The sequence below is a fragment of the Bison bison genome, unplaced genomic scaffold (genome assembly GCF_000754665.1).
Source record: "Bison bison bison isolate TAMUID 2011002044 unplaced genomic scaffold, Bison_UMD1.0 scf7180017864136, whole genome shotgun sequence".
Lineage (NCBI taxonomy): Eukaryota > Metazoa > Chordata > Mammalia > Artiodactyla > Bovidae > Bison > Bison bison.
The window spans coordinates 1795325-1810692 of record NW_011494708.1 but is presented as its reverse complement, the minus strand read 5'-3'; the positions used below and the strand labels follow the sequence as shown (position 1 = coordinate 1810692).

The following is a 15368-nucleotide window of genomic DNA, read 5'->3' as shown; positions in this document are numbered from 1 at the left end:
ATATTTCTAATCTGTATACTTTGGATTGATTCCTGACCCTTTTTTTTTTTTTAATTACTATAATACTGTATCTGGAGAAGGAAATGGCAACCCACTCCAGTACTCTTGCCTGGAAAATTCCATGGATGGAGGAGCCTGGTAGGCTACAGTCCATGGAGGCGCAAAGAGTCAGACACGACTGAGCGACTTCAATGTCATGTCATAATACTGTATACTAATGGCATGCTTTCAAGGTGACAAGTTTTTTCCATCTAAAACTCTGATGCAGATGGCAAGCTGATACTCAGGAAAATCATGCAGTAGAAAGCTGTTGAACCTTAGTCATAGCCAGACTAGTCTCCCAATGCATTGTTCCTTCTGTTCAGCCATACAACCTTGCCTCTGGTTTAGAGTTTATTGGGATTGGGATCTAAAATCACTTGTAAACTCTGATATGATGAGGTCAATTATCCTTAAAATTTATTGCCATTAGAGAGTATTTATGTATTTTATTAATGTGTTTGCTTCCTCCTAAGTAAAAGTCTCGAGAAGGCAATGGCACCCCACTCCAGTACTCTTGCCTGGAAAATCCCAGGGACAGAGGAGCTTGATAGGCTGCAGTCCATGGGGTTGCTAAGAGTCGGACACGACTGAGCGACTTCACTTTCACTTTTCACTTTCATGCATTGGAGAAGGCAATGGCAACCCACTCCAGTGTTCTTGCCTGGAGAATCCCAGGGATGGGGGAGCCTGGTGGGCTGCCGTCTCTGGGGTCGCACAGAGTCGGACACGACTGAAGCGACGCAGCAGCAGCAGCAGCAAGTAAAAGTCATTGACTTGAGATTGGGACCCAGGGATTGAAGCCTCATCTCTTAGCTCTCCAGCATCGGTAGGCAGGTTCTTTACCACTAGTGCTACCTGGGAAGCCCCATCAAGTGCTTGACACGTATTAAATGCTTGATTGATACCAGGTACAGTTGTTACTGTCACCGTCAAGCCCCTTGTCCAGGAGGAGGGCTGAGATCTGAATACAGGTCTGATCCTATCTCTGTGCTCATGAACTCCAACCCCATGGTGGAAGGTGAGTGAGTGGTCCTGAGGAATCTGGAACACAGAATGGGGTACCATGGTGGTTCCGTGAGGGCCATGAGGAGAGAGGTATGAGGAGATAGAGCATCTGAGGTGCTGATTGGTGTGAGAGAAAGTTGGGTGTGTCAGGGGTGATTCTAGTGCCCCCTTCAGGACAGAATGCACTGCTCACTTGAGGTCATGATTTGGTGAACATGACTACGTACTTTTCCCTCTGATTTCAGTTCAGGCCAGGTGTGTGTGTCCTGTTCTGATACCACACTCATCCCACAATCCATATGCATGTGTGTGAGCGTGCACACGTGTGTGTGCGCGCTTGGACTAGATATAACAACCAAATGCTAAATGTGACGTGGACTAGGCCATGCATAGGTCCCCAGCATCAGCCCTCATACCCTCACTGTGCTCCAGTTACACAGAATTAATTAATAATTCCCTGAAGCCCCATGAGGCAGGGCCATATCCTTCCTCCCCCACTGCTGTCAGCCCTACCAGTTAGGGTAGCACCTGGTGTATAGTAGACGTCCCGTGAATGATGGCTGAAAAAGTGAACGGATGAGTAAATGATTCTTTTACACTTCCAAACTTCTGCACATCCTGTTCCCTCTGACTGGAACAGTCTTCCCACTTTCTGTTAACTTAGTTTTGTCAGTCACCTCTTCCAGAAGGCACGACCTGCTTCTTCCCTCCCTACTTCTTAAAACTGGAGTACCCAGAACATGTACACATGTACCCAGAACCCACAGTCATTCTCCCCTCAGCGTTTATCACCCTGTACTGAAATCGCTTCGTTTTTGTATATAGACACACACAAACACACATGCATATACATATATGTGGGGCTTCTCTGGTGGTTCAAATGGTAAAGAATTTTCCTGCAATGCAGGAGACTCAGGTTTGATCCTTGGGTCAGGAAGATTCCCTGGAGAAGGAAATGGCAACCCACTCCAGTATTCTTCCCTGGAGAATTCCATGGACAGAGGAGCCTGGTGGGCTGCAGTCCATGGGGTAGCAAAGAGTCAGACACGACCCACTCATTTACTTATACATATATGCATATTTTATTGATGTATAGTTGACTTACAGTGTTTCAATTATGCAGCAAAATCAGTTGTGTGTGTGTATACACACACACACACATATATATTCTTTTTCAGATTATTTTCCATTGTAGGTTATTACAAGATATTGAATCTAGTTCCCTGTGCTGTGAAGTAGGTCCATGCTGTTTATCTAATTTTATACATAGTAGTGTGTATCTGTTAATCCTAAACTCTTAATTTACGTGTCCCTTCCCTTTTCCCTTTCAGTAGCCGTAAGTTTGTTATGTCTTGTGAGTCTATTTCTATTTCATACATAAGGTCACATTTATCATATTTTAGGTTCCACATATAAGTGGTGTCACATGATATTTATTTTTCTCTGTCCAGCTTACTTCCCCTGGAGGAGGAAATGGCAACCCACTCCAGCATTCTTTCCTGGAGAATCTCATGGACAGAGGAGCCAGGTGGACTGCTGTCCATAGGGTCTCAAAGAGTCGAACATGACTGAAGCGACCATGCATGCGTGCGTGTCTGACTTACTTCACTTAGTGTGATGATCTCTAGGTTTAGTCATGTTGCCGAAAATGGCAGTGAGATCCCCTCTTTATTAGTCTTTTCACCTCATTCAACCGCGGCTTCCTGGGGGGTGAGACAGAGGTTTTTTCCTCAACTCGGCATGCCCTGTGCCTAGCAGAGTGTCAGACCCCCAGGAGGGCCCAGGGCTTGTCTGTGAACACAGGTGAGTGCACTCTCTCTCTCTCTCTCTCACACACACACACACACACACACACACACACACACGTCCTTCTTTCAGGAGCCCTTCTGTTCTGGCCCCTCCGAGAGAGAGTCACCCGGTAGCAGATGTCTGTCCCTTCCTTTGCTGGCAGTGGGGGCGGCACGGCTCAGTGTCCACCTTAATCCTGGCAGTTGGAATTCAGAGAAATCAGCCGATGACAGCACGAGTGAGTGCCCAAGACTGAGGTCTAGAATCAGCCTCAGGCCTTTTAATGAGTGTTCTCCCGAGCAGAGTCGCTAACAAACCACCCTGGACTCCCTTGATCACTTTAATTGGAGGACAGACGGTCTTAAACATTTTAAAAAGCTGACAGAAGGATCTAATTCCCAAGGCTTTCCCTTGAGCTAAACCTGTTCTGGAAGCTCGCTTTCTCAGACGTGTGCGGTGCTTACGTTTGACCTTTGGTGGATTCTAGATCGCTCCGTGCCTTGCTCTGTTTCTGGACATGCACTTCGTTCTGTCCTTTTTGAACACAGACAGGAGGATACTGAAGTCTCCATTCAACCTGATGGCTTGCAAGAGATTGCTTCGGGAATATTTCGAGGCCTGTGTGCACCCCAGATTTTATCTGTTTTCATAAAGCATATTTAAAGCTAATTCTGTCTTTTCACTCCCTATTTCAGAATCACTATAAAATTTCCCAGTTATTGAGGTCCTTCTTTGCATTGAATGTGTTTTGTTTTTCTTAGCAAATTAAAATGCTTGGAAAATTGAATTTTTTTATTACTAATATGTATTATAGAAGCTGATAAATGTGAGATTAATGGCCAAAAAGAGACATTTCAGATGGATAATTTAGATTTTTATCATTTATTAATCATGGAAAGTAAACCTGCTGTATAAGTAATTTTAGTTTTATCAAGAAGACAAATGGTTCTGGCTAATGAACGTACAGATATTCTATGCCACAGGCATTTGGAGTAATCTGTTAATCATTTAACTGTGTCAGGGCATATGCTATGTCTTCATAAAGCAATTAAAACACATAACTTTCTCCACTGAAATGTGTATTGGCCTTCACCGCCTAAAGCAAATTAAAATGGCATTTATCTCAGACTATGCTTTGGTCGCACAGTATCTAAAGGCAGAAAAACAGGGGAGGCTATGGATGTCGTGGCAAAGAATGACTGGTTTAGTCTCCCATACTTGGGCCGAGGTTGCAAATCACTCTGAGAGTGGGACTGGACTAATGAGAAGGACTTTCTGGTTCCCACATACCTATCACAGCGGATGAGTTCCTGGTGGAAAATCCCAGGGGAGCATTTCCCTACTAACGCCTGGGGATTTACATCTGTATCTCCCATTAGCACTAATGGGTGCTCCCTGCATACAAACTGTCCTTTGCCTGATGGAGGAACAGACCCCTGAATAATATTCTTGCTCCATTTATCTGGTGTTCAGAGATGGACAGAGGGCTGCATGAACAGGATTTTGATAGCATTGTGCTACCATTACGCTAATAGAGATTTGTGTCAGCTCCTTTTCAGACGGTCATAATTCTACTTTTAAAACTCTTTCAGCTGAAATACATTTTTAAATATTATATTTTTTTGCAAACGAACAATCACCATCACCACCACCACAAAAAGATAAATGGCTACTTTAGTCACTGAGTAAGAGTTTGTGGAAGGCGATTTTCCCTTGACTTGTTTTCCAGATATCCTTCCACCTGGCTTGTCCTGAGCTCAGGGCTCAGCTTCAGTCATCACCCTCCCCCAGCCACGTGACTCTGTTGGTTATGAGTCTCGGGGAGGACCCCTGAGAGGAAGGGGTGAGCAGAGACCAAGACAGAGAGGTTTAGTGGTAGCTTGAGACTTGATGGAAACTGGAGGCTGAAACCCTTTTACACTGGATATCAGATTTCTGATTCCCAGGGTTGGTAGGACTCGAGTTCCCAGAGGCACGTTCCCCCAAGAGCTTCTGAGGAGGGGTGGAGGGCAGTCGCTCCCACCCGGCCTTGGTCGTGCAGACAGCACAGTGCACAGTGGTCTCTCAGTAACTGTGTGATGAATCAACAGGTGTGTGAATGGACACAAAGGTGGCTGCTGGCTTTTGTCTTTTTCTCTTCAGTTTAGTTCAGTTCAGTTCAGTTCAGTCGCTCAGTCGTGTCCGACTCTTTGCGACCCTGTGAATCGCAGCACGCCAGGCCTCCCTGTCCATCACCAACTCCCGGAGTTCAATCAGACTCACGTCCATTGAGTCAGTGATGCCATCCAGCCATCTCATCCTCTGTCGTCCCCTTCTCCTGCCCGCAATCCCTCCCAGCATCAGAGTCTTTTCCAATGAGTCAACTCTTCGCATGAGGTGGCCAAAGTACTGGAGTTTCAGCTTTAGCATCATTCCTTCCAAAGAAATCCCAGGGCTGATCTCCTTCAGAATGGACTGGTTGGATCTCCTTGCAGTCCAAGGGACTCTCAAGAGTCTTCTCCAACTACTGGCTTCAAAATGTCCTCGGCTCTCAGTGTCCTTACCTGTAACCTAGGGAACTGATTTGCTCAGACCCTATGGCTCGTTTTTGGGGAGTCAGGGAGGTAAAGCCCACGGAGGCTATAACTCTTAGATATTGGTGGGAGGGGGTGGAGTGGGGTGGTGTGTTGGGAGGAAGTGGGGGTGGGCTTCTCAGCAGGGACAAACTAGCTCTGAAATGGCCTACAAGCTGGTCAACAGAAGCAAGAGATGGATTCTGTTAAATGCATCCCTTTTCTTTCCTTTTTTTAAAAAAATTGTTTAAATATAGTTGATTTGCAATGTTATATTAATGTCTACAATACAGCAGAGTGATTTAGTTATACAAACATATATATTCGTTTTTCATTATGGTTTATTATAGAATATTGAATATAGTTCTCTGTGTTATAGAGTAGGACCTTGCTGTTTATCCATTCTATATATAATAGTTTGCATCTGCTAATTTCAAACTCCCAATCCATCCCTTCCCACCCTTCCCTGTTGGCAACCATGGGTGTCTTCTATATGTCTGTGAGCCTGTTTCATTAATAAGTTCATTTCTGTCATATTTTATATTCCACATATAAGTGATATCATCTATATTTCCTTCTGACTTATTTCACTTAGTATGATAATCTCTAGGTCCATTCATATTGCTGCAAATGGCATTATTTCATTCTTTTTTTATGGCTGAGTAGTATTCCAGCATATTTATTATATGCTGTGTAATATATACTACATCTTTTTTTATCCATTCCTCTGTCTATTGGACATTTTAGGTTATTTCTTTGTTTTGATTATCATAAATAATGCTATGCTGCTATGGATACAGGGTTGCCTGTGTGTTTTTGAATTGTAGTTTTACCAGATATATGCCCAGGAGTGATTGCTGGATCATACGGCAACTCTATTTTTAGCTTTTGAGGAATGTCCATACTGTTTTCCATAGTGATTGCACCAATTTACGTTCCCACCAACAGCGTACGAGGCTTGCCTTTTCAGCACACGTGCTTTAGCATTTAGTGCTTGTAGACTTTTTAATGATGGCCATTCTGACTGGTGTGAGGTGGTAACTCATTGTAGTTTTATTTTCATTTCTGTAATAATTAGCGGTGATGAGCATCTTTTCATGAATGCATCCATTTTCTTAGCCACACTGAGGGCATGGAAAAACAGAGAAGAAGTTGGGCTGCACTGGGGCTTGGGAGGATCACTTCTCCACTGAGTTAGGTAGGTACAGGTCAGTCCTTTGTCCTGGAGCATAGTCCATGCCTTTGCTCTGTGGGGAAGGGTCTTTCTAAAGTATACACACCTGAATTAAACTGACCACCCAGATGCTGGCAGAGGAGGAGTCTTCCATCAGGGAGAAGATGCAAATGGGCAGGACCTTGTGAGAGAATCCCAAAGGGACTGAACTAGCCTGGTGGAGTTTCTTCTTCCAAATTTGCCAATCAAGGAAGCCCCTTCTCCTGCCTTGGAAAGGAGAGAGGTATGGCGTGGAGGGAGGCCAATAGTCTTTAAATGACACATTTTCCCATGGAAACAAGACAAGCGAGGAATAACTATTCCTCCTTCACAGGTTGCAAGGTGTTCCTGATCCATTCTTTAAAGGGCTTGATACACAACTTGCTCAATGATGTGCTAGGATGAAGTTCCCCAAACTTTTCCTTTCTAGATGGATCTTCATTTTTCCTTATATTTTTGAACCCCAATACCCACTAAACTGGATTATATAAGGGGCGGTTATGAAAGGTAAAGGCAGAATGAACAGTCATTTCAAAGTTAGCAAGATGTACATGGCAGTACTTTAAAAAATACAGAAAGGACAGGGTTTTTTTTGTTGTTGTTTGTTTGCTTTTAATTGAAGGATAATTGCTTTATAATATTGCGCTGGTTTCTGCCATACATCAATATGAATCAGCCATAGGTATATGTATGTCCCTTCCCTCTTAAACCTCCCTCCCCCTCCATCCCACTTCTCTAGTTTGTCACAGAGAACTGGGTTTGAACTCCCTTTGTCATACAGCAAATTCCTACTGGCTATCTATTTTACATATGGTAATGTAAAATTTGTTTTGACGTTACTCTTTCAATTCATCCCTCCCTCTCTTTCCCTCATTGTGTCCCCAAGTCTGGTCTCTGTGTCTGCATTTCTATTGCTGCCCTGCAAATAGGTTCATTGATACCATCTTTCTAGATTCCATATATATGCGTTAATATATGATATTTGTTTTTCTCCTCCTGACTTACTTCATTCTGTATAATAGATTCTAGGTTCAGCCACCTCATTAAAACTGACTTAAATGTGTTCATTTTTATGGCTGAGTAGTATTCCATTGTGTATATGTGGCACAACATTATCCATTCATCTAGGACACGGTTTCATGTAGATGAAATCTACAAAAAGGAAAGGGTGAAGGGAATTTTGAAGAAGAGTTGTTATAAGAGGATGAGGGGCCTGAAAGGGAGGGCAGCTGCTTTGTTTATACGTGTATGAGCATCTTCAGTGGGCTTTGGGTTGCATTTTGGGGCAGAGTCTAGTTCCATGGCATCTTCTCCAAATCCTGGCTTCTGCCCTCTGCTCGCTGACAGCTCTAACCAGATCTGATGGTCCTGGTTTGCCAAGTCTTGTGATAGCTCTGATTTTCCTGTCCAAGTCAGAGGGATGAGGGAAGAGTTACACCCTTTCTCTCTTCTCCTGAACTCTTCCCGTCAGCCTGTGGTCCACATTCCACGCAGCGAAACTATTGAAACTACACGTAGACTCACAGCCCCTGATCTCTATTCTGCAGCAGCCCCCCTGGTCCTTTTCCCTCAGTCAAGTCTCCAAAGACCTTCCAGACGCATCAAGAATGAATAATCACTGACCTGTTATGGAGCCAGAACTTTACATTGTAATAGCCCGCTCCCCTCCTTTCCTACGACCACTGAATTATCTTCCCACTTCTTTGTCCTGATGGATTCCTCTGCTACGTTTTTATCCTAGAACAAGACTAGCTTGAACAAGACCGGCTTCTTTTCTGGTCACAGAGGTCTGTGCATAGCAGTCTTTACTCCTCCTTGGTGCCTGGGGACCTGGGAAGTCTTTGCTGGGAGTGGAAGGAGAGTGAGGAGGAGCCATTTGGGCAGTTGTGGTGTGGGTGCCTGGCTGGCTCCATAAGGCTGGCCCCCGCCAGAGCCTAAAACACAGATTCCCTGCTGAGTAGCACGTTGATGCCAGCAGACTGCCAGGCTGGATCCCTGATGTTTGGAGGACACAGGTCCATATCAGCGTTATGAAGTTCCATATTAATTTGATGCCAAATAGGGATTCTGACGTTTGTAAGGGGGCAGCGTTGGGGAAGCAATGAAAGAGGTCACCAGTAAAAATGAGAGCCCCGGGCCTGGACTTGTGGCAGACTTGCAGGTGACTGTCGGATGCCTTAGCAGGTGGGGACGCTCCACCAGAATCTGCCTGCTTTAGTCTTGGTTCCAGCCCAGTGCCCCCTCTCTCCTCTTTCTCATTGAATTTGATGCTTTATTGAAGCTGCAACGTCATAAAAATAACACCATGCTGCATCCTTCACCCCGGGATCTCAAAGCCCTCTATGGACATTAATATTTATCGCTAGGAACTTGGGATGTCGGTGAAGAAATATTATCCCAATTTTACAGATGAGGAACTTGAGATTGGGCAGTTAAGTGACTTGGCAGAAGTCACTCGCTAACTACTGAGCAGTGGGGCCATGCCCTGGGCCAGATCCCAGAAAAGTCTTTGGAGCCCTTGGCAGAATGGGAGAATGGCCTTTGTTTAAACCAAAGAAAGCACGGTGTGCCCTGAACCAGCTGGAGGGAGTCAGGACAGGCAGTCTCATCTCCTCTCACTGACTTTGGTTTCCCTCTAGTCAGAATTGAGGAGGTTGACTCTCATGGCTGGTTTGGTTTTTCACTTCTCTGCCAGCTTTGGCAATTATATCTGCCAGCTCAGAATCCATAGTTGGAGAGTAGTGGACAGTTTCAGTTACAGAACTTTCAGAAAGTATGAAAAGAGCCCGCTTGGGAGAAGGGCATCTATAATGGTCAAGAAAAAGCGACCCTCTCTCAGAAAGGCAACAAAATCTCTCTCTCAACCTGAAAAGATGGTAACTGAGAGGAGAATGTAATCCAAAATGAAAGGGTCTTGAACATTCCAGAGAGAGTAAGCCACTGATTATAAGGTCCAGAATTCTAGAATTATGGGTATATTTTCTTATTTGCCTTGAAATTGTTCAGGAGAACTAAAGGGTCATTCTAGATTTTTTCTTTGTATATGGGAGAACTTCTATATCTGAAAATAAAATACATGGATTTTAACAAAGGGCTGAAAGACCTTTATAGATAAGGAATCCATTTTGAATGTACATGTCTGACTATTTGGGTTGCTGCATATGTGCTCAGTCGCTTCAGTTGTGTCTGACTCTTTGCAACACCGTGGACTATAGCCTGCCAGGGTCCTCTTTCATGTCCTGGGATTCTCCAGGTGAGAATACTGGAGTGGGTTTCCGTGCCCTCCTCTAGGGGATCTTCCCAACCCAGGGGTTGGACCCATGTCTCCTGCATTACCGGTGGATTCTTAATTAATCACAAGCCACCGAGAAAGCCCATTTGGGTTGATACCAGGAGGTGATGCTGCAGTTTTATTTCCCAGCACTTTGTGTCTGAAAACAAAAGAGTGGCTGGGATGGTGCTTCACTAAGCATTTCTAACCACTTGTGAAGCTCTGGTGATGGGCCCTAAACTGTGTGGCACCAGGGATACAGAGCTGTGTAGGATGGAGCTTCCGCCCTGCCTGTGGTGACCCTCAGGATGGATAGGAGAGGCATGCACACGCATAGTTACGGGGTTGTGAGATAAGCTGCCCCAGAGAATGGTCCATGAATGATCTGTGGTGCTGTGGGAGCAGAGAGGAAGAGGTGATTCATGTCAGGGAAATTCTCCTTGCAGATTATATTCTTCCCAAACTAGCTTTGATGAGTCTGGCACATTTTATCTATTAGGAATTCAATGGTGACCACCTGGTTCATTTAATGGATAAACAAAAGCTGTTCTGAAACACTTGATCTGGTTGATGTTACTCATGTCCTGTGTAATTTTAGGCATCAAGAGTCTCCTGCAGGCATAAGAAGAGTATCCTTGTCACCTGGAGAGCATCCGCAATACCATCATGGAAGGGCATCGATGTTGCTATCTTGGGTCCAAGTCATGCTATTTCTCTATTTCTCAGATCTTCAGTATCTTAACAACGTCCTACGATGGAGTTTGTGCAGGGCTTTGTTTATTACTTGGCGTGTAAACAGATGGTAGGATATGTTTTGTGGCATGGTGTGCTTGGTAGGGTCCAGGGTTCCATATGAGAAAACCTTGAGCAGACCTGCTGGAGCCATGAGAACCTCTTCCCACGGAGTGCCTGGAAATGATTACATAGATTGCAAACTAAAGTGCCACATGAATTAATAACTGAGACTCTGGTCTCTCCAGACTCTGTCCTGGTACTCTGTGAAGGCAGGATGGAGTAAGAGACTTCAAGCAGTTGAGTCAACTTGCTATGAGCCCTTGGAATCCACCTTCTTGGGCATACTGATCTCTGTGGCCTTTGTCTTGGGATGGTTGCTCTAAATTGATGTTCACAAGTGGCATCTAAGACAGACTTAGAGCTGAAATAAAACCAAAAGAAAGGAGGCTGTATGTGACTCCCCGTGTGAGTAATGTCCTCAACCATCTTCTCTTGGTCCAGCTGCCTGACCATGGCCCAGCGTGTGATCTTTCTTCCAGTCCTGACTCCTCTCGGCAAAAAGGGAAATATTTCTTGTGTTGAGGACAGTCCGTGGTGCTTGGAGAGAAAGAGGATCTTCATTTTTCTCTGGTGGTTGATGTGAATGAAGGAAGTAGTGATGGGATGGTGGTGGCCATAAACATTTTGCAGTTTTAAGACACTTGTCCAGCTTTCCCTTGGGCCATACTTCCCCTGCTCAGGTCAGCCTCTCCTGAGTTGTCTGCACACATGGAATTGAGACAATTCACCAGACAAAACCCAAATCCCAGTTAGCATGGCTGTCCTTCAGCCTCACGAATCCAACTGTCTTTACCCATTTAAGGCCAGAACAGTGAAAACTGGGTCAGTTTGTAGAGAAAGTTTATTGGCACTACATTAATATGGCAGTTAAGAGTTTGGCTTCTAATGTGAGGTGGCTCCTGGTTGAATTCCTGTATGATGGTTTGCATATCCTACAAGCCTTTGATCTACCTTTTTCTTCATTTTTTAAGACAAAGGTGTTGATGCCATGAGGATAACCATGATAGGTGCAGGGATGAAAGTAATAATGTATGTAACATATTTAGCTCTGTGCTTGGTATGTGGTGGGGCTTCCCTGGTGCCTCAGATGATAAAGAATCTGCCTGCAATGCAGGAGACCTGGGTTTTATCCCTGGGTCAGGTAGATCCCCTGGAGAAGGGAATGACTACCCACTCCAGTATTCTTGCCTGGAGAATTCCATGAGCTAAATATGTTATATACATTATTACTTTCATCCCTTCACCTCTCATGACTATCTTCATGGCATCAATACCTTTGTCTTTAAAAACGAAGAAAAAGGTAGATCAAAGGCTTGTAGGATGTGCCAACCATCATACAGGAATTCAACCAAGAGCCACCTCCCTCTAGAAAAGCCTGGCAGGCTATAGTCCATGGTGTCACAGAGAGTCAGACACAACTGAGTGACTAACTCCCTCTCTTTGGTGTGTGGCAGGTGCCTTTATGTCCTCATCTCTAAAATGAGGGTACACTTTATTTGGATCTCACAGGATTTTTGTTAGGATTAGATGGGTTAATTCACATAAAACCCTGGCATGTCATGATCACTCCATAAATGTTATTTTTACTAAAATTACTCATTACTATTATTTTTATACATTTATATAAAAATTTCCAAAGAGACCTCAAGAAACACTGCCCTTTTCCTCTCACCTGGCAAAAAGAAGGATTTGATTTGAGAAGTCCAAGTGGCAAGGACATTGTGGTCAACTGACAATCTGAAAGCATTCCCTTTAAAAAAAATACATCTTTTCCTCAACCTAAGAAAGACTTAAATATTAAAATGCATTGCTTGGGTGCTTTTGTTTTTATAGTGATTTTGTTGTTGTTGTTCCACAAAAATACTTTTCAAAATAGCACAACCCAGTATTAGACAAATGTTTATCCGATTATATAGGCACATCAACCGAGAGAACATAATAAGGGAGAGTTACTAGAAATTCTAAACGTGAAAAACAGGCATATTAAAATGAATGAAAAATTATAGGTGTTACTGCAGTAAGCTGCTTGTAATATTCTTTAATGGCATATATTTCCTGAAACTGTGCTCTGTGGTGGTTTGCCTGCAAAATGAAAGAAAGCCTGTCTTCCAGGTCTGCTTGTGTGGCAGTATGCAGAACCAGCAAATACTTCCAACTTTTGGCTTGTCTAGTGTATCATGGTTTTGTTTGTTTTTAACTTCCTGGGTTTTAATCGGATGAAGTTCAGTCTTTCTCAATTTGGATCTTCAGCACTCAAAGCCATGTGCTACTGGTAAGCTCGAGTCTGGAAAAAAAAAAAAAAAAAAAAACCCAGCTCTGTGATGAACAGTTAACCTTTCTGGAAGGTAGATGCTGAATTCTCCCTGGTGTGAGGTGCCGGAGGCAGGGTTGAAGGTGAGCTTGTGTGTGATGGGGGTGGAGGTGAGGGAGGCGACTCCCAAATTCACTCCTCCTACAGTTGAGTCATAAGAGATGGGGCTTTGGAATTGTGGAGACTCTGAAGAAGCGATCATTTAGGGTCATGGTATCCTAGTTTTTGGTGGCTGCTGGGAATAACATGGATAAAAGGGATCATTGTTAATAGGAGTTGAAAAAAAGCTGGAGACCCCCTGGGGAGGATGAGAGGGCACTGAACCCAGATCGTGAAGGCAGTTGGGACGCTGGCGACATTTGGCTGACATTCTGTGTTGGAAGTCGTCTTGAAGATGCCATTGTACTTTTCAGGGAAATGACCCCTGTCGAGAATGTGTGGCAGCCACAGCTGTACCCGGGACGGGGGGGCTGGGGAGGGCTGAGCGTGGGTACAGAGTTGAATGCAGCTGGCCCCTTGGAAGAGGAGAAACACCTGGGGCTGTCCTTCCTTTTCACTCTCCCACACCAGAGATTACCTCGGGAGAGAGTTGGGGTGATTGTCAGTAAAACGAATTGCTAAGTATGAAGTTTGAAAACTGCTGGCTGCTTCCTGTTTGAAAGCAGTGCGCCTGGCCTTGTCATGGCGACGGTGCATCCCGAGGTAACTCGTGGGTGAGCCTTTAGCCTCCAAGACTGCACTTTCCATCTAAATAAAAGATACTTTCAGTGGATTTGTATCTATACGTTGGACAAATTCTGAGGAAGAGTCGTGTAATCCACGAGCCTGGTGAAGCCAGCTGCTGTTTCCCTTGGAAAGGTCAGGAAAGCATTGCGTTAAAAAGCACAGTTTTTGCTCCTGGTAACTCATTATGCATTGTATTCAGATTTTCCTTCTCAGATAGCTCAGCATCAGCACGTTCTCTTTGGTTAAAGCAGTGCAGCTTGATTGAAAGAAACATGGAAGAGAGCTTAGGAAGAGATCTTTTGTTGGGGTATTTTGTTAAAACAATAAAAACACACATCCAATACCATGCCCCGGACCCCACACATACAGAATTATTTTTCCTTCTTCTAACTGGTCGACTGTATCCTAGAAATTCCCAGTCCTTAGCACAGACTCTCACCTGCAGTTTTATCCTTATTTTCTCAGCTATACTTTTCACTAGTTGCCCCGGACTCATCCGTTTGTTTTCTTTCCCAAATGTATCGTAGATCTCATCAACAGGAGGAAAGGGCTGAAAAAGCAATGTCTTCCTAGCAAGGTGGTAGGGAGAGGGGCCCCTAATTTGGGCTTATTGGCGAGGGTGTTGGTGGCAGAAGTGACATCGGCATGTCAGGAGAGCCTGTTTTCAGGGTCCTCTGCCAGAGAGCATGCAGAGTGCCAATTACAATCAATTTCTCAATAAAATTGTGTTCAACCTTCTCCAACACAATCTGAGATAGAAATGACAGAGAACTGTAGAGAACTGTTTTACTTTTAAAATTTTATTCTATAGAGTCAATTTCATTCTTGCAGGTTTATTATCATTATTAGCCTTGGACTATGAGACGCTCACCTCACTGGCCTTTCGAGTCATTGAAAAACAGGCAGTCAGTTAGGGAAGTGTGGGGGTGATGGCCCTCGCCCACCCCTCATACCCCCGCCCTGCACCACTGCGGCCATTTCTCTAGAGCAGGGCTTCTCAGGGGCAGCCACAGTAAGAGGCTGCTGGCCCCTGAGATCCGAAAGTGCAGGAGTTCGCTCCCTGTGGTTCGAGTCACGCGCTTGGAACCTAATGGGCTGTTAATAGCAGATTGCATCCCTTCTCTCCAATCAATCATTCTCCTCTCTCTCCATCTTGAGCTCTCTCATGCACGTGCATGCGCACCCCCTGCCTTCCACTCAGAGCCCATTGCTTTGGGAACCACCAACCAACCAACCTAATTAAAACACATTTTTCCAATTGCTGGAGCAATTCCCCCAGTGCTCTGCCTTGCCACCACCACCCTGGGCTCGCTCAGTGCTTACCTGTATTTGGCTCCCACACAGGCTCATCTTCTGCAGCAGAAGCCTGTTCATTTCGTGTTGCTTTGTGTTCTGAGATTGAAGGCATGCCTCTTTCTCTCAGGAAGCCAGCATCTTCTAAGGAGGAGAAAAGTATGCACACTGTTTTAATGTCACTCTACCACCTCATCAGCAACTTTCCTGCCATCTTTACTAGTGGTTCAGCCATCATTGAACAATTGCAATGGGCCAGTCCTATGCTAAGTACTTTTTATTTTTTCATTGCAGGCATTTTAAAGTGTCATTGCTTCCCATCCTCTAAGCTGGCTATCCCCATGGCTTTTTTTTTTTTTTTGCATTCTTTTT

General features: G+C 44.5%; 1 protein-coding gene across 1 annotated transcript in view; it reads left to right on the top strand.

Moving 5' to 3' along the window:
- Positions 1 to 15368, top strand: part of PPARGC1A (peroxisome proliferator-activated receptor gamma, coactivator 1 alpha) — a 454316-nt gene that overhangs the window by 150250 nt on the left and 288698 nt on the right. The window lies entirely within an intron of this gene.